Raw genomic sequence first — 19,960 nt, forward strand, 5'->3', positions numbered from 1 at the left:
AAGCTCTGAAACCACCGATAGAGATGGATTAAGCCATGAGCACAGTAAACTATAGTTCCACTACTTTGGCTTACGTCTCTTTTCACAAAGAGAGTACTCTAAAGGAAAAATCACCTTGCTGGTTCCAGCAACACTGGAGGGTGGGTGAAGGAAGAGAAGCTTTCTGCAAGCGCACACCAGGATATGTTGATATTATCAAGTCTTTTGCGTTGTTGTTGGGCTATTCTTTCTTTGCTCCTAATGCTACTCGGATGTTTGACTGCTGTTTCCAGTCCACATAACAGATATATTACTGGAGGTTCCAGTCTCTTGTTTTTCTTTGAAACTAAGCTTCAGTCTTGGTTAATGTTTGCCCAGAAATATGTAATTGCGGACTTTCTCCTCACAAACCATTGCAGAGCACAGGCTGCCATCCTTCCATGTTATTATTATCTGTGTGCCTGCAGGCTAGAGCAGGGTGTGCTCTCACATTTGAGAGGATAGATAACCCTTTCCTTGCAGGAAAGGCACTGAATGCCTTTGATTGCTGCAGCTGCTACTAAAGCAGACCACCTGAAAGTTTTGCTGGCATCATTTTCTGACCCTAGGTTATAGAGTAAAAATAGTTTTAGCTCAGGCCTATAAAGTCACAAATAGATAGAAGGGAAGCTAAGAATAAAATGGACTTTTCAAGCCACCTACTTCATAGCCACTTCACTTACTTATTTGTGCTTCTTAATTTTCTATTCTGCCTGGTTGTACACACATTTAAAAAAATCCAAGTTTAAAAAAAAAGCTCATTTTTCCCATAAATATTCTCACCCACAGAAGGATATTTTATTTTTGTGTGAAGATCAGATTTTCAGACAGCAGTATAGTAATTCAGCGCAAGAAGCATTTTCTGGAAAAACAGTCAACTGAATACTTCTATATTATTTTGGGCAGAGGTATTCAAGCCAATACAGTGCCAGAAATGCAGTATCAGTGATGATAGTAAAGCCGCAGGCATTAGCAGAAAGGTAGGTAGGTAATGTTCAGAATTTACAACAGTAAATATGTCCCAATAAAGAAAGCTACTGAAATCGCTTAAAAAAACATTCCTCTCCTGGGAATTGCCCTCATCTTCCAGGGATAACATGAAGAATCTGCGGCACAAGTTTTGCAACATTATGTAAAATGACCAGAAAGTTTGCAATAAAACAAACTCAAGAAGCTCAAGAAATTAAAGAGATGAAATCTCTTTAGAGCTTTGTAGGTAACAGGTCTTCTAAGGTCTTGCCCAGATCACTGCTGGTGATAGCCTGGCATGCTTTCCAGCCTTGACATTCCCTCTGCCCTCAAACCATCCAGAACTGGGACCTGTCAGACTGTGTTAAGGCTCATACCCAATCTATTCACCTGGATTGCCTCTAAGAAGAAACAAGGGGAAAGTGGAAGTCAGTTTGAGTTTCACCCTCATGTAGATTCAGTGTATGTCTGACACATGGACCTAGTCCCAGGAACTGTGGAAGACCTCCTGGGTCAAGTCATACCGGTGCAGTCTGAGAGATTCAGAGTCCTTGAACAGGCAGATCACAGTAAATAGCATGGATCAGGCAGAACCTGAATACTAAACAAAATAAACCTGTGTCTCTGCTCAGCGAGATCAGTGAATATCTGGAGTGCAATGAGCTAAAGCAGTACCTCAGGTGGAGGAGCAGCACACTGAAAAGCCTTTACTTCCTTTCAAAATAAATTCTTTGACAAGAGCAACAGCTGGAAAAAGTTTAGCCATCACTTAAACCAAAGGGTATCTTTATTTCTGACAAAAGCTGCTTTTGAAGCATTTGATGTTTTCAGTAGCTTTCAGATGCCTTTTCTTCCTGACCTCACTACAACTATGTGACAGTTTAGAGAAGGGCTAAATGAGATACAGGACAGAAAGGTAGTAACAGCTTAGAAAACTCTGGACTTCTAGCTAAAGGGTTATTTTTTTGGAAGGGAAATAGGACTAAACAAGTCTCAGGATAACAAGCCAGAACTCTATAGACATTCAGGACAGACACACTGAGAGATTACTGAAGGACTAAGAATATACTCCAAACCAATTACAATGTGCTGTGCAAGTGAAGTCACCTAGTCCAGCTGAAAGCAAGAAGGTTGTTGAACACAGATACAATAGAAATTCTGAATCAGTAGTAGCTTTGAAAGACAAACCCTATAGCAATAAAATGTCAACTCAGACTAACAAGTATGATGGAGTCACCCATGTGTTATTACTGCCTGCACTAAGACACTCGGGTCCCAGGATATCACACAACCAAAATCTTTGAGGTTAACAATCTCTCATCAATTAGTTCCTGTCACAAGGGAAAAAAAAGCACAACTGCACACATGACACACACTAAGTCAGCTGTCATTCAGGTACTACTAAGCTAGCTTGGCTTAGTAGACTGATCACAAATATTTGAAATAATTTTTCTATTTTCAATTAATAAATTGCAATTTTAGAGGTACCTTTTGGTGATATGATCTGATGCAAGACTCAACCATGTTACAGGGATCTCCTGTTAAATGATATTGAAGTGTCAGACTACCAATGCTGGATGAAGTAGATTCCACTGAGTAGTTGCTGAGGATTTACAGCTGCATCTTACTTAAAGTACGCATCGCAAAACAAACTACAGGGAAAGGTAGCTTCTAAGCAGTTTTTTTTCAGTCTACAAAACTGTAAAGGCTTTGATTCCATTTCATTAAATACATACTATCTACTTTTATACCTTCCCAGACATGAGTGAATTCACCCAACATCTGAGGAAAGATCATCTTCATAAACTATCATGCTTTACTCTGAAAGCTTAGCTTATCTAATTGCATAGCTTAGTCCCTACCACTAAAAACCACTCAGATAAGAAAATATTTTTATGTTAGGAAATATCTGCTGGATATAATCCATGAATTTACCAATAAAATTAACATAAAACAATAGTAAATTGTGTTTCTGATTCCAAATGATTCTAAGTCACTGCAGTATACATGTGTGAATGTAAGCATCACATACTCATGACCCCATATACACACAAGCTTAAATTAGATAGCACAACTTTGCTGCCTTTATTGGGCAGGACAGTAAAACTTTACAGCCACTGCTCTTAGAAGAAATGCTCTGGGATATTTAATAACTACCTGAATGAGATTTAAAAATTCAACAGTAAGGAAGAATTTGGTGAGGCAGAACTAGCTTTTTTGTAACTTTTCAATAATTTGCAAATATCAAAGCACAATGCCATAAATGAAGCATTAAAGACATCGCCATTAGAATGATGAAAACCAATCTATACAGTCCTTCAATAAACAGAAATACTAGTTTATCGAAGTGCTTTAAAAGGTCAATGGGAGTCTGCTTCAGTGACGAGCAGTAAAAACTAGAAGATGAGCTACAGGATTGCTGGCATACAGCAATCACAAAATTAAAAAATGACTGGAGTGAGGTAATCTTTGAGCATGAATTCCAACAAAGCCAGCTTGTTGTTAGAAGGCTGTTCAGCTACTGAAGACTTGTCCTTGAATTCTTGTTGAAACTAATCCATAAAAATCATATTAAAAGATTAGGCATCAAACGTGTGTGTTGATGTGCATAAGAAATTCATCACTCACAGACTTCTGACCTTACATTCTTAAGAGGATATTTGCTCCATAATAAAATGTTCAGTGCCAACAGTAATTCTTGTGCTTTGTGCATCTGTTGACGAAGTCTGAGCAGGAAGCTTTTCTACAGGTAAAGCTTTCAAGTGCTATACTTACACAGGGGCTTTGTACAAAGTACGATATAGGATTTGGTCATTCTGGTGAACAACAAAGTACTGATCTTGATATTTATGCTACTTTTGATTGATTGAGGAGACTGACAGTGTACACACTGGTTTCAGGAACTAAATAGCTACCCTTGCATATCCATACTGCTGTTACCATATCTATTCTTAAGGCACAGTCACACTTGTAACCGCAAGTACGTAGAACTCATAAGCATGTGAGAAAACACTAATATTATGTCAGCAGTCCTTGACTGATGAATAAATTTACTCTGCATACATTTTTATAAAAATCCACTAATTCAGGTGTCTGCAACACTGATTTTACAAATCAGTGAAATCATCCCTGTGCATGATCCATGCATAACCGTAACAGTGAAAGACCATGAAACTTCGGCTTATGATGCAAAACTCCCAGCTGAGTTTTTACAGTGCTGGTGTCATTCTGGTATGCATTTAATTCATGCCTGTTCATTTTCAAGGTGCACAAATTAGCCTTTTTTCCTCTTAAAATGATATGCCCAGCGTAACCCACCAGTGTCAGAAGGGAGCTCAAAGTAAAAAGCTTTAATTGAGGCTCAGGAGAAGTACTTACTCTCTACAATTGGCTGACCAATTTCCACCAGTACAAGTTCAAGAAAGAGCTGCACACAAAGCTGCCCTCACAACTGCTCTGTAGGCTGCAATTACTTTGACAGAGAAGGAACAAATAAAATTAGCTCACTGCAAACAGGACTGCACTCTCTGCCTTCTTTCTTTCAAACTATGCAGAGTTACTGCTGCCCTGGCCAGACTGAAATCCCTGCAGATACACATGGGCAGCAACGTCTGCTGTGATTGGTATCTTCAGTGGGGACATGGTGTCCTAGGTATTTCACCTCCCCTAGCAGTTCTGTCTCCTTAAAAAAAAAAATATACTCTGATTTCCACTTGCTGGCATCTCCAGATATTTCTTTGCTCACAGAAGTTGCACCACTTCACATGAAGTATCTCTGCAGATATCCATCATTTTGGATTTCATATTTACTTTCCACGTGTTCTTAGACTATATGCACTCAGATACAGAAGTTACATTGATTTAATTAGAACTGATGTTAAGCAAGGTTGACTTAACACACATTGCTCACCAGAAATTCTACCTTTAGTCCTCTGTAGATAATTCCTAGCAGGGCCTGGGTGAAAAAATCCTGCACATTGTTAATTAAATTAACTGCAAGAAAATGGAAACAGCAAATACAGTGTTTGTGGCTTCCCCATCTCCACAGCTTGCCCTACTATCCTTCATCTGTCATCCCCAAAAGCAGCTTTTACTTTATATAGATTAGTTTACATTGGAAAAGACCCCTGAAGGTCATCTAGTCCAATTCCCAGCTTCAAGCAGGTTGCTCAGAGACCTGTCTAGGAAATAGAAGATTCAGTTTTAAAGCACGGGAAGAACCATGAAACCTCTCACGCGAATCACATAGAAAAGTAATTAAAGTTAATATACGGAGCCTGAAGACAGGCATGCTAGTTCCTAGCCTCACATGAGCTAGCCTCACATGAGTTCCTAGCCTCACATGAGCTGTGCACCACAGATCTGATTCCCACCTTATACCACAGGTGCTGAAACTAAGAACTTTATATTCCACACACAGAATTAAGAAATCAAGGCAAAGTTAACAATCACAACTCCTGCACAGTACAGGGTGGTTTCACCAACACATCCTTATGCGCATAATTTTGGGAAATGCATTTTTGAGACAACTGCTATTAACCTAGAAGTAAAGAGGTAAGGTCCTAACCTGATGCAGACCAGTGCTTGCTATCTAACACTAAGTGGCAAATTGCCTCACAATTTGATTTTGTCAGGGAAATACTTTTTCAGTCAGAAAAACTTGCATCTTTTACCAAAGTGCAAGAGACAAGTGGATTATACCAGCCAAGGCCTGGTTTATAGTGAATTTTTGCTAGACGTATTATTTGAGTCTTACTCAAAAAAAAAAGGACAGAGTGCAGGGTAACAAGAGATTAGCCACGTCTGACATGCACACTGTTTCCACCGAATTACTCATCTCTGTGAGGTCTGACACGTGTTAAACGATTTTTTTCCAATTCAGGAACAGATGCCTTGTAAATAAATGGCAACTACTCCTATGACTAAATAGCTACTTCGTAGGTATTTTGACATAAGTGCTCGTGGAGTTTCCAATAATGCCATCTTCAAAACAAAAACTACGTACTTCCCCCCCTTTCCCTTGTTTTTCAGGAAACCACATTTTCAGACTTCCTGTAGCTGACACAGCATGGTTAAGTCAGGTTGTGTTATATCACAGCCCACAGCATATGGCAGAACTCGAGCTTCCTATGGTGATGCACCACAAGGTATTAGGTGAGAAAGTCAGACAACAAAATGAAGAAGAGCTTTGATTTGTTTCAGGTTTTTTTCCTTCCTGGCATGACCTACAGTTAAACAAACTGGTTGCCAAGGGAAATAGGAAAGGGATGCTTTGAGCTTAACTGTGTGGTTAGCATGTTACATCTTTCTAGGAGTTAATATAGAAAGCTAAATTCAAAAGATGGATTTGGGCACCTCTCTCACTGTCCCTGGTAATACCAACTGCCTTCAGGCCCCAACCTAACTAGTGCTCACCCTGAAGCTCTCTAGATTTTCATCAGCAGACAAATTCAGACTTTAAATCTTGAGACAGCAATTTTCTCAGCTTTTTTTCTTCTGATGGCATTTTCAGACTAATTTTTCTTCTGCCTACTGCACTTGTAAGTCTTGCTCCAGAAAACACATTGGCTGTGATAAGAAGATAAGATCTAGCCCCAGAAAAAATTCAGAAAGACTTCTTGGCTGCAGGTAGGTAGAGCAGGCATCCCCAGCATAGCTAACAGCTGTATTAATACAGTTCCCATATCTCAAAAATTTAATGATAGGGGAAGAATAAACAGCAGGACAAGAGAAAAAAGATAAAATGGAGTGAGAAAATTGTATTCCAAATGTTCACTGTAGCAAGGAGCTGGTGGCCCACTCCAGACAGCTAAGTGTCCTAGGCACCAAACCAGAGGATTACTAAATTTCTTTTGCTTCCGAAAGGCTTGACAAGAACAGTAAAACAGTCTCCAAAAGCACAAACCAAGGACAACTCATACTACCCAATGGTCTGAAGAAACTATAAGCCCCTGTTCCTGAATCTGTAAGCCACCCTGAGATCTGACCTGTTCATCCCACCTTAACAGCCAAAGCCTGTCCATTAACATGTAAATACAACTCTAAACTATTACTGTATTGTAAATAATTTTAGCAGAAACATTCAACTAACAAATTCATTTCATTATTAGAGACAGCTTGAGATAGTGAACTAATCATCATCCCAGGGTGTTGAGGGGGCAGACAGCAAATCTAATCAAGTCCCCACAGAATTTAATCACCTGGAATTCCAATTTACAATTAAAAGCTGTGAGACTCACCTCCTGACAGCCATTGTTTACTACCATTCAAGCAATAACAATATATTGTGTTATACACAGACTCCAATTATATTCTCACTCCTCTACAGACTCATCAACACTGTTTTCTGTCTAGAAGAGGTGGCAAATGAGAGACAATTCAGAATGCTTTCGCACTTACAGTTTGATCTCCACATACTCATAAGAGCATTAGATAATAGAGGGGGTTATGAAAAAGGGATTATAACCAGGCACCACAAAGATAGTTTTCATTTATATGCATATTCCATTTTTATTAATTATTCTACTGTAAAAGTTTGAGTGTCCAATCAGTGCTGTTTCAAGACTCAGATTCTGTCCCTGGAATGGATGTTCTCAACCTGCTCATTAATTGCTCACCCTACAGGTTAGTAACACTACATATCTGGGCCTTGTCTTCCAACACACCGGTAGAGTTGTTCCATTTCTTTTTGTATCCTTGTATTTGCCAATAAAGCCACCCATGCAAGCTGAAGCTTTTGCTACACCCATCTACTATACAGCTTAATAGCTATTAAATGAGCTACACCCATCGCTCGGCACTTTTCACTGACGTGCACACTGCAGAGCAATTCATCTGCTCCTTCACTTAGGAATGCTTTGGTTCAGCACACAAAAAAATTACATTCCTTGCAAAATCTAGAGCATAAAAGGCAAAAACAGTGCAGGGAAATTGAGCTTTTCTTCTGTTTATGTAGCTATCTGCTGGATGAAGCCAGAATGCTCAACTGGAGCTGGAGAGAAACACTGCTGTAGCACACAAAGCACTTCAGCTCCAGACTAGTTCAGTCCTGCTTGATTCTACCCAGTTGCATTCATGGATTCCTACAAAATGAAAGACTCAAAACTCCTTTGTGAGGATATTCAGGGTGGACTGACACAGTGAGAGAAGAGAGAGATAAGTGCTCTGCTCTTTCCCTCAATTCAGCCAGCCGCTTGCTTTCTTACCTTGCTCCTCCCTTCCCCATGTATTTCTCCACAGTAACTGCTGGGATTTATAGCAGAATTTTGTTTAAACCTTTCTAACACAGTGACTGTTAGAATGACTTAGGCAGCAAAAGTATTAAGCCCACACGCTTTAGGAGGAGACAGGTTAAATTCTTACTTCGTTGTATGACTTATATGAACAGTAGCAGACCTGAAAAGATTTTAAAAGGAACATTGGCAGACATTATACACAAAAGTGCTTCAAAAAACTAGTAGTACAACATTAAACAAGCATGGAAAAGTGCACTTTTGTCTTCCTATAAGGTCTCAGCCCTGTATCTGTCTGCACCCGCATCTCACTGGCCTCAAGCTGATAGCCACTAGCATAACCATGGGCATTACAGTTTGCCATGCAGGATATGCTTCAAAATTCCAGAATTAGCTTGAAACAGTACAGCTCCGTTTGTTTCTGCACATGATATATTAGCAGTCAAGCTGCTCTTAGCACTGAATAAAATGCATAAGGCACTTGGCTTTTGTTAACAATGCTTATTTTGGATATTCAACTCAAGCAATGGTTTGGATCTAAATTCACAGTAATCCTCAGTACAAAACTAGGCTTAACATGTTACTGAAATCCAGATGCTAAAATAAAGCCTTGAGGAACAGCCCTAATTAGCTGGTGGGGTGTAAGTGCTCTATCCTTGGAATAGCTTGGCAAGGAATTGTCGGAATTCCTCCCTCCTCTTTCCTGGGGGGAGCGGATGCCGTAACAGCTCCCAAGAGGGTGACACTCCCTTCCTTTTGCCTGTTCAGCTCCCTGCAGGGAATGGCCCTGGATTCACTACACAGGACAGCAAGGGGATGTAGTCCTCGCTCTTCACTGAATATGGACACAATCCGAGGTCAAATTATTGATTTGTAACATTGCCACAAAAGAAACCACTTCAATTTCTACTGTGTTACAAGGCTTTTGAAAATGGCTGTTAGTGAAGTGCATGGGGCTTTCAGTGCTCTCTGAAGCCAAGATCTGAGAGGAGTCTCAAACATACATCCCCATCTTCCAACATAAAATAGCTTTTTAAGGGCAATGCATATCAGCACTCACAGACAGAAATCCATGTATACAAATAACCAAAAAGGACCATGAAAAAAAACTGAAAAACTACCCAATTTATATATTGCAGGATTGAGATGGAGGGGGATAGAAAATAGTTTTTTCTTGAACAAGTTAGGAAACTTCTCCCCTCCTCCTCCCCCATGCATGTCACAGATTTTTATCATCCCATGTTGCCTACTATAACCTTTTTCTTTTAGCACCCACTGTTTCAGATACAGGAACTTGAAGTATGATTTACTCAAAGCTTTGGCATCACAGCTGTAACCTCAGAACAGAGATGATGAATTTAAAGCATGTAACAAGGAGCACTTGTGTTGCTTTATCTGCTTCTCCCATCACACAGACAAAGCCTGATAGTACTGGTCTTCTCAGGCTAATCAGTACAACCTTTAACACAAGTCCACAAGCATTTGCTCATACAAGCAACCTTAGAGGGTTACACAACATGGACTACACTTTAGGGTCCTTTGGTTACAGAGCTGCATTCACCTCTGTACTGTGCATCTCAAAGCATATAGTAGAACCAGAAAAGATTAGAGAAAAAGGCAATGTGGAAAGAAACAGGTAGAGGACAACTGCTGGTTAAGAAGGAACTCAATAAATTAGGACATGCCAGCTGGCTAAGAGAGGACAGAATCTACATCTAGAAAATAATGAATGGAACGATGTGGTAAAAAGGGGCACTAGTTACTGCGTCTAATATAGGAAGTTGGGGAACCTGTTTTTAAACTGTCAGCAATTTAGAAACAAATGGAAGTGCTTTTCATATAACAATTGTAGTGTGGGATTCGGTATTCACGGGGGCTGGCCAAGGCAAAGGAGCATGTAGGCTCAAATGGAGATTAGATAAATGAATGACAAAAATATCCAGCAGACACTATCAAGCCCAGCAGTCTGAATGCAATCAGACTAGGAAGCTGCTATATAGCTCTCTGTCAGAAACTGAAAAGATAAAGCAGGGGAAAGATCATTTAAAATATATATCCCTTTTTCCTCAGGCCCTCCCTCACTGGCCTCTACTGGAAGCAGGATACCTGGTCACAATAACATTTGATCTAATCTAGTGTGACAGTTGCTCTATTATCATAAACTTCACTATCTAAGTAAGACTCATGCTGAACTTTACAGTTCATTGAATTATTTTCTATGTTTATTGTTAGTGAGCAACAGGACACATTCCTTCTTTCACGATTTCTTGTTTTCTACAGGCAATCTCAAAATGCAAAACCAACTCCCTCTCTATAATTCACATTCATCAAATAGTATGGAGACCAAAGACAGCTTCTTGAATATCATTCTAGTTTTACATATCAACAATGAAGACACAAAGGACTACACTGAAAACTTTTTATGTGATCTAGTGAGCTCTAACAATAGTTAGGTTATAGTTTCAGTCTAGTGACTCATTACAGATATTTAATGTAACAACTTTGGTGCTTCTCTTGGACAGGAAGCTACTCAGCAACACAGCTGCATGAAGATCCCTTCAATCCTCAAGGTTTATGAGGAGTTACTTCATTTGAACGTGGCATACGCCTTTTGTTTACCTGCTATTTGGTCTCATGATGCAACTCAACATTCTTCAGTCACTTCACAGTGCTTGGAACACAGCCAGAGGCTTTGTTACCCACAGGAGATTGTGGTTTCAACAACTTTGTGCAGCCAGCATTTGGTAAATTATTCCCTGTCCTGGGTTCATTCATGCACACAATTAATTAAAAAAGAAGAAAAATCACAGACGAGGTTACAGGCTTCTCCCTTTCACTCCATTCATATTCTTCTGGCCAAAAATCGAAACAGAGGGAGGCCAACGCACTGCAGCTAGTTAAAAAGGAGGGTTGAGCATCCGGCAATGGAACACAGCTGCCTGACACATGACAAACACCCTGGTACCAGCGATGCACTATGCTCACGGGCAAATTAATCACCACTGTAGATCATCTTGTGATTATTTGCTACTCAATGCCTTCTCCCACTGACCCCCTAGAGAATTTTTGACTAAACGTCGGAAAAAAAGCAGTAATAATGAATAATGCAATTCCAATTACAGTATTTGAAACATTCAGTTCAAAAATATGTTCCCACTGTTTCCTTCAGCTTGCTGTTTAGGCAGCCCCATGTATGTCACCACAGTGGACACAGTATAAGTATAAAGATCAGAATTAACTCCAAATTCCTCTGCTTTCAAGGAACTGTTGAGTTTAATGATTAAAACCCCACAAGTGCTTGGACCGTGTGAACACCTGTCAGTGCATTCTGGAAGAAAAAGTATTTGCTTGCTTATTTATTTTAAAACTCTACCTATATACTAGTCAAAGGAATTTTACTTGGGTTTCAAAACAGAGGTGAGAAACACCAGAGCAGTCAGCAAGTGAAGCTTTAGTGCAAAATCACCACACACAGTTTCAGCTCAGCTTGTGTTCATGTGAATGTTCACTTTCCTGTAAAGGTGCAGTTAGAACCGAACACACCTTTAAATTTCCTACTGCTCTGCTTTTGTAGGTAGCTCTACTAACACCCCCATGCCTCTGTGTATCTCCAAAGTCTGCATGCTTTATATACAAAAAAAAACCAAACAAACAAATTAGGTTTTTAGGCATTTAAGGCTGTCTTCACATCCTCAGCGCTGCCCGTACACAGCACATTCATGTTAACCTGCACAAATGTAGATTATTCAGTAATAAAACCAGTGCTGCCCGAAAGCCTTTTCCCTTCTTTGACAATCACATCCAGGCAACTTTCTAAGGCTCATTTTGACTCTGGATCTGTTTTTCAAGAACACCAAGAGCTTTTTTTCAAACAGGCCAGAAGAAAGATGCATTTCCTCAACACTCTGCAACATTTGTATCCCTGCTTTGAAAATAAATAAATAAGTTTTGACATGGCAAAGAACAAGCCAGGAAAAGATCAGCCCAAAAGAGGCAAGTTATGGAAAGCTGAAAACAAAGAATTACAACAGGAATGCTTATATAATCCTAATTATAGAGGATTCTTCTTCCATAACCACAATGGTACACACATGGACTACAACTGCATATATTAGAACAGTAGCTGTTCTACTGGCTTCTCTCTGTGCTTAGCTCCCTCCTACCACTGTTAATAGGACAAAATAAAAATTGTGTGCATCCCCTGCCCCCAAATGAAAAGGTTAACTATAATTCTAAGGGGAGATGAGGATGTTATCACTACTGCAGAAGGTTATCCACCTAAATAACCCTCACATTCAGTAAATCAATAGGATTTTTCTGGTTGCATAAGAACAGCCGCACAGTGTTTGCATAGGGAAACAATCAATATGAATGGCATCCAAATACGGAACTGACAACAGCAGGGAATGTGATCTACAGGAGGAGGTGGGGGAAGAAAGGGGGTGCACAAGAGGAGAAAAGGAAAGCATAGAAGGTGTTGGCATCAGGAAAACCCTTCCAAGTTTTAGTGCCTCCTCAACCTCCATTCGTATCTCGAGAAATGTCAGAAATCAGGAAATATTACTTCAGGTTGCATGCTTCTGTCCTGGCCTATCAAACATGCAGAGCAGTAACAGCAAATTACTGGAAACTGCACTTTGAACTTAGCCACTGGCAAGGATCCCAGTCAAACAGAAATGTAAAAGTTCCTTTCCTCCATGGGGCCTCTTGTACAGGGGTGTCCCCACAGACGTTCAATAGCTGGTTGCAACAGGTTGGAATGAGGCCCTGAGCCAGAAAAACAAGCCCTGACCAGTACTATTTCCTACTGCCTATGTTGTTTATTAAAAAGATATTTTGGCACATCATCCCCAGCTTTGTCGGGCTATATTAGAGAATCAACGCACATCGAGGAAACACTGGCACCATTTTCACAAACTGTTTACTCCTTTTCTTCCAGCATTCAGCCTCATTTTTCCCTGTATGCATGACTATAGGTGCAGCATAAAGATATATTTAAAGAAGAATCAGTAACTCTCAGGCTGGTTGCTAAGCAAAGGCTCTGTATTTCCTGCAAATAGAAAATTAATCAACCTCTAAACCCCATCAAAATTTCTAGCATTGTGAGAAGAAACTACATTTTTCCACACAGCAGATCTTTACAATGCAGTGTTAAAAAAAAAAATAATCTTACAACAAAGTGTTCAGGCACAGTAACTTGGTGTTATTAACAACCCAGAGCGTGCCCAGTGAGTGCAGAAAGGCATTGTAGGTTTCCCCCTTCCGGAGGTGAAATGATCAAAAGATTGGCCTCTTTACAGTCTGTTATATTTCTGTCTAAGAAAACCCAATTTACACAAGCAAATAAACTAGCTCATTATAAACCTGAGTCAGATAAACTCAAAAGTCAGACAGCTGAAGAAACAAACTTCTACTTAAATCCCAGCACAGGTGATCCTAGGAGGAAATGGTAAATCCCCATAGAGCCCCAACTTCCATCTTGGGCAATACGGAGCATGAGGAAAGGAGGTGTGGGGAGAGAGGATTTTGCAATTTTCTAAAGACACACAGCTCACCACACATTTAATCAGAAACAACAGAGCTCGGCTTTGCATTTGAAGGGGAAAGGGGGGGGAAGCAAAGAGGAAAATCAAACATTGTAGCCACAATGCAGCGAGTCAGATGTTATTACTCATACCTCACCATGTTTCCTGGCTGTACAAATTATAATGTGTAAGCAGTTTCTTGCCTTTTTTTTTCCTAAAGAGACCAAGATTTCATTTTATTCCCTTCCCTCCAGAAAACAAAACAAAACCAAAAAAAAAAAACCAAAACAAATAAAAACAACCCTGCTCTGCTTTGAGAAGAAAAGGAACGGAAAAAGCGGGAGGAAGAAGGGGGCAGGAAAAGGACCATAGGAAGGATCCCAGCATTTGCTAGGTGCTCAGTTTTGCCATTCACATGCCTACATTGGTCTTTTTGCCTCCCCTTGTAACTGACAACTTCTGCCATAAGCATATCTACACATACACCTACCCATGATGATCCTGAACTTGCACCTACTCACTCCTCCTACATATACCAGCCTATTAAGCAATACACAGGTCCCATTTATCCACTACTGATTGAAGGAAAAAAATCCTGACCACATCAGGACTAATGAAAAGGAATGACTTAATTTTATTTTTTTTTAAAGCCTAAATATCTTACCAAATATATCGAAATTAGTTTTTTTCCAGTTTAAATATAACCCTCCTGGTGGTCAATCAATAATGTTTCTCCATTTGGTAAGATTGGTCTGCATTCCATTTTCAGAAAGAAACAAACTTTTATGAGAAAATAATACACTGAACCTCACAGATGTTTCTGTAGAGGTTCCAGAACAATAAATCGTGCTTCCAACAAAACCTGCAAAGGCACATATTCAGACCTTAGCAAAATAAAGAGTATTTATGACAACTTCAGCCTGTCACTGTATGTCATAAGGACAGCACTGTTTACGCTGTACTCTAAACCTTGGGGTTTTTTTTCTCCCCATTCCCCAAGAGGAGTTACAATGCAGGTTGTTATAAGAGAGATTTACTTCATTGCACTGTCTTCCACGGGAGATTAATAAGCACTGTTTAACACAAAATTTGCCAAAACTTCAGTGGAGGAAAGTACTTTGTTGTTTATTAACATGTAGTCTAAGTTTGGACTAAAAATAAATCAGTTTCTTCTGCCCTTGAAAATTCGATGCTTAGAAAAAACATAACATTTGAACTACCACAAATGTATGCGCAAAAAAAAGAAAAAATCAGATCCTTAATTTATGACAATAATGTTATTTTCCTCACACCAGCTCAAACAAAACAAAGCTAAATATTATGCAATGCCCTTACAGTAGACAGCAAAAAAATTCAGTGTTTCATAAATAAATAAACGTTTTGCACATTTACTAGTCTTCTTGAATAGAAGAAACATGCCAGAGCTGGCAGTAACATGCCTCGTCTTAGTTGTTAGCCTGATTCTTCGGCATACATTTGCTTGAGGTACAACGAGGAGCTAAGTACGATTTGGAGCATGCTTTTGTACCTGCATGAACTCCAAAATCCTCGATACAGTATGTGATCATGGCAGCTGATAGGCTTTTAACTTCACCCAGTGCTCTCTCACGCCCAAAGTTTTGCTAATAATTTGCACATTACACACCAGAAAATTGTGGTTTGGGCTGTATTCTCAAGAAGGATTTAAGTAGCTAATGCTAGTGTAGGGTTTGCTTGTTTTTAACCTCTACTACTAGTTTGCATTAAATTATGTGGGTTTATTGACGATAAACCTAAAAAACAAAACCTCAACACTAAGCTATCCCTACTGTGCTGAATTAGGTCTCTCATGAATTGGATCTGGACCTGCAGGTGAGCAAGGTAAACAGAACTAGTAAACAGAAATTCAGCGAAGCATGGTTTTACTAAAAAAAGTTGTAAAGAGCTACCCACCTTCTGCACTGCTTGGACTCCACAGATCACTGAATGTAATCCAGGGAATAACATCAGATGTCAAAGCAAGTTCCACTGGCTATCTCATTGCAACACACGTAGTTGAGAAGTTACAGCTGACACATCATCAAATGAGAAAATCTACTGAAATCAAGAGCGAGATTTGTTCAAGGGGGATGAAAGGAAAAACAAATTACCATTAAAAAAAAAAAAAAAAAAAGGAGACTTAGGCCACTATCAGAAACTGTATTATTAAATGTTTTTCATAATTAGTAATATCAGGGTACCCCCACTTTCATCATGGAGCTTGTACAACATGCATCATGTCAAGCACATGATTGGTTTTGAGATTTCTTTTCCTCCCTCAGTTTTTCCCCCTTAAAAAAAGCCCAAACAAATTAACCAAACAAAACCCCTCAGGCTGAGATTAAAAGGACCGATCAGAGTGGGTAAACAATATTAAATCAAACGCTGAACAGAAGTTGCTTTGTCATGATCTTGTTCTCCCCCCTGCCCAGCTCAGACGTGGGAGGACTCATGTTAATAACACCTTAGCTTTCCCCCCTTTTTATTTATATCACTGGTTATTCTACTGTTGTATTTTAGATGATTTACTGGGCTAGTGTTTCCATGCCCACCAAACATTTTGTTTCCTAGCGTCAAAACTAGATCTGACTCCATGTAAAATATGCCTATTGCCTGTGCACCTTCTATTTTTTCAGTTCTGTTTAAGCACTATGTATATATCTCATTTGTCCCCTAATTTCCCGAATATGATATATATTCCTTCATTGAAGTCACATAGCAACACGGGCCTATACTACAGCAGCTTTTCTCTATCCTGTCAGAGGAATCATGTTACCAGGAATGTTGATGGACTTCTGAAGAGGAGTGGGTTAGGGGAGAAAGACAAATATGTTTAGTAAGATTTTTCCAGAGAACACTTGTTACCCTGAGGTAAACACTTTAGTACGCAGCTGATTCTGCTTGCATAGACAGTGAGAGGCAAAAAAAGAGGAATGGTGTTTTTGTCTGAAAATTTTCATTCCTTGAACACGATGTGTAGCAGTAGAGTTGGTTGAGAATCTCTCCAAAGCAGATATGGAAGAGCCATTGTAAATGTTGAGAAAAAAATTTACATGGTAACAGCATGGACCATGCCACATGAGACTGTTGGTTTCCCAATTATTTCACTTTTTTTGCAAAGTCAAGAGATCAAATTATTGTCTTGGTTACATTGGTTAGCAGAAGATGAGCACTGTACCACCACTGACATTGCTAGGGCTAAGCTCAGATCTATACAGGGGAACGGAAGAGACAGACTCCCTTTTAGAAGGAAGCATTCCCTTCAACAGCAGCTGGGCAGGCTCTGTATGCTGTGAAACACAACAAGAGAAATGGAACAAGAATAGAATCAAAAGGAAAAATAACTGTGGGGTAGGGGGAGGATGTGGAGAATGAATAAAAATCACAGGTGATACCATTCCTCCCATACACTAATACCTTGAGAAGTTCAAAGGTTTTCCGTGCCTATGGCATTTGGCAATTATAATCGCAGAGTAAAATACCTAAGGTTAATGAGTAACCTCTAAAGGAAGTTACTTCACATAATGACAGCAATTTCTCTGACCTAAATGTTAATAATCAGGCCCGTAAAACAGTGAGAAGGAAATAGTGGGAAACTGGCGAATGGAACTCTGTTACCTAGTAACAAGTCCTTGAGGTATGAACCTAAAAACTTTGAGCAGGCAAAACATTGCCAGCCAGGCAGAACAGCTTGACAAACAGAAAACAATTCGTAAAACCAGCAACTGTCATGACATCAAAAGTGAAAGCAGGTGAGACAAGTTATTTTGCTAACAGGCAGTCTGATATAGCTAATGGCAAAGTGAAGGAAAGCGTTGTGTAACCAGCAGCAAGGCAGGGCCACAAAGTTCACATTACTCTGTGTGAGCCATCAAGCAGCAGTGCAGCATTTCCCCAGCACTGAAGCTAAATGGGAATCCTGTTCCTTACACTTACATTGCTCATACTTCGTTCTCCTGCTCTTGCGCCCTTTCCCTGCCTACCAAACTATAAGCAGAGTGCCCAGCCATAGCTTCAGACATAGTATATGCAAGCTGTGCACAGTGCTGCCAGTATACCAGGAATGCTGCTTAGTCAGCAAAACCACCTCCAGCTACCAAGTTAGAGCAACTGCTGCAGAAAGGGTTTCAACACATCTGTTACAAGTGGGGCAATATGTGCTCCGATCCTAGTTGGGGCTATTATAGTTCGTGATGAGGAAGAGCATTAGGATGATTGCCACATTCAAATGCACAGAACAGGATTTCCCAAGTGTTCCTTTATAGCAACAAACATACTGTCCAAGTTGTCTTACAGATCCACCTTCCCTCAGTCACAGTTAAGGAAACCACACATCCTCCTCATCCTCCAGCTCACAAATTCCTTTTGACAGGTACAGGAACTGCACAGGAAAAATAAATAAAAACTTTGCTCACCTCCTTTTTTGCATTTTTCTGTGATAAGCAGATCACGTTTTATCTGGAGAGCTGGACAAACCAGCTCTTTGCAGAGCATGAGTAAATCCATGTAAGCCTCATTGAAAAACATTTACTACAGCACTCTTACCCTCCCAAACCAGGCCTCTCCCCTGTTCTTTGAAGATATGCCCAAAAAACATGTCCAGAACCACGCAAAGGCTTGGATTTGTATATTCACCTATGACTCTTGATCATTATCCCTGGTTCAAGCATCATGAACAAACAGAATAGTGATGCCGCATTCAATCCTACCTCATAACATACAGAATATTTACTTCCGTAAGTAGTAAATATTAACTGTACTTACTAAAAAGAAAACATGTAATAATCTCATTTTTAACCCCTAAGTACAACACCAATGTTTTTTCCTTATATTTCCTGGGAGTGAAAGCCTGGAGCTCCTGACCAAGCTGATACATCTTTATGTAAAAACTGCTGTCAGTGAGAATTTCTAGAAAAAGCTGTGTGATAACTTTAATATTGCCACAGTATCTGTACAGAAGCAAACGTCAGACATTTTTTTTTATAAGAGAAAAAAATTATATATATATACCTGCCTGAATTTGTTCATTGATTTAAAACTAATGAGTGTAGCCAGTTTGTTTGTTGCTTTAGTAAAATCTAATCAAAACTGGCCTCACCACAGTATCTTGGCAAAATAGACTCCTGTTCCTGATTTTCACCTTATCTTAGAAACAAACAAGGAAATTTGACTTTAAGATGTGATGTTAATGCAAAAGTAAATTTGATTTCTAAAATTCACAAAGGCCAGGAAATTTGCAGGTAACCTTAGCTCTAATCTGCTAGCAAAACCAGCATTTTCTTTTCACAGTTCTAGACAAGGTAAGACACTGTTCTGTGCTCTTATCTTTGCATAAATTCAGATTAAAGCTAATCCCTGCAAGAGATGACTCTGGGAAAAGAAGCCACAGAGAAGCCAACACATCAGCTGGGAAACTGGGGAAAGATGGGACCATTCTTGCTTGGTCCCACCATATGCCACAGCATCCCCTGGCTCCCTTTGATTTCACTTTTTTCAGCAGAATTCCTTGCAAAAGGTTTTACTTACTTTGAAAATAGACCATTTCCTATAGCTCAAAATTAGCAATAAGGCAGAGCTAAATACTTTAATCCTGGTATTGAAAACTTGGAATCAATCTGAATTTCAAGTCCCTCTAAGAACATTCCTCAAGAGGAAGTAGTTGGTTTGCTTTCAAGTGCTACACTTACTATGCACGCCCGTAATCAATCTGGTCTAATTTCACTAGATTGAAATACTTTGAATCAGCTATGTCTCCTCTTCAGCATATCATATAATCAGAATATATACAATCAGAATAATGTATATAATCAGAAGAGAGCTAGATAGAAGTGCCCAAAGAAAACTATTTTCATCAAAAATCACATAAAAGACATTTAACTATCAGATCTTGTTGTAGACATACAAAGAAAAGATCAAATTTAGCAGAACTCTAGGCTCTAGGTAGTTTCCACTGTCAGAAAGAGTATACATTTGCTCGTTTAACACAAAAGCATATCCCTTCACAAAACTTTAGGCACAGCTACATGAGTTGCTAAAAAAAACTTGGGCCAAGTCTCATGGTAGTGCAGCAATGTTGCTTCTAACACTTGAGCATGTTCACTTTGTTATTTTATCCTATGTCAACAAGCCTTATCACATATATGAGCAGGATGTTATTTGGTGAAAATCCACTAGTGACCAAAAGCACACAGGTAAAAG

General features: G+C 39.5%; 1 long non-coding RNA gene across 1 annotated transcript in view; it reads right to left on the reverse strand.

The window, feature by feature from the left end:
• The window catches only part of LOC133212341 (uncharacterized), a 42,810-nt gene that overhangs the window by 20,932 nt on the left and 1,918 nt on the right, over window positions 1-19,960 (reverse strand). The window contains exon 2 of the long non-coding RNA XR_009725455.1: window positions 15,677-15,820. This is a non-coding gene — a long non-coding RNA (uncharacterized LOC133212341). The remainder of the gene's footprint in view (window positions 1-15,676; window positions 15,821-19,960) is intronic.

This window comes from Neopsephotus bourkii, unplaced genomic scaffold (assembly GCF_033783945.1).
Source record: "Neopsephotus bourkii isolate Nb327-2 ecotype Australia unplaced genomic scaffold, CSIRO-AGI_Nbou_v1 NB_690, whole genome shotgun sequence".
In the NCBI taxonomy this organism is placed as follows: Eukaryota; Metazoa; Chordata; class Aves; order Psittaciformes; family Psittacidae; genus Neopsephotus; species Neopsephotus bourkii.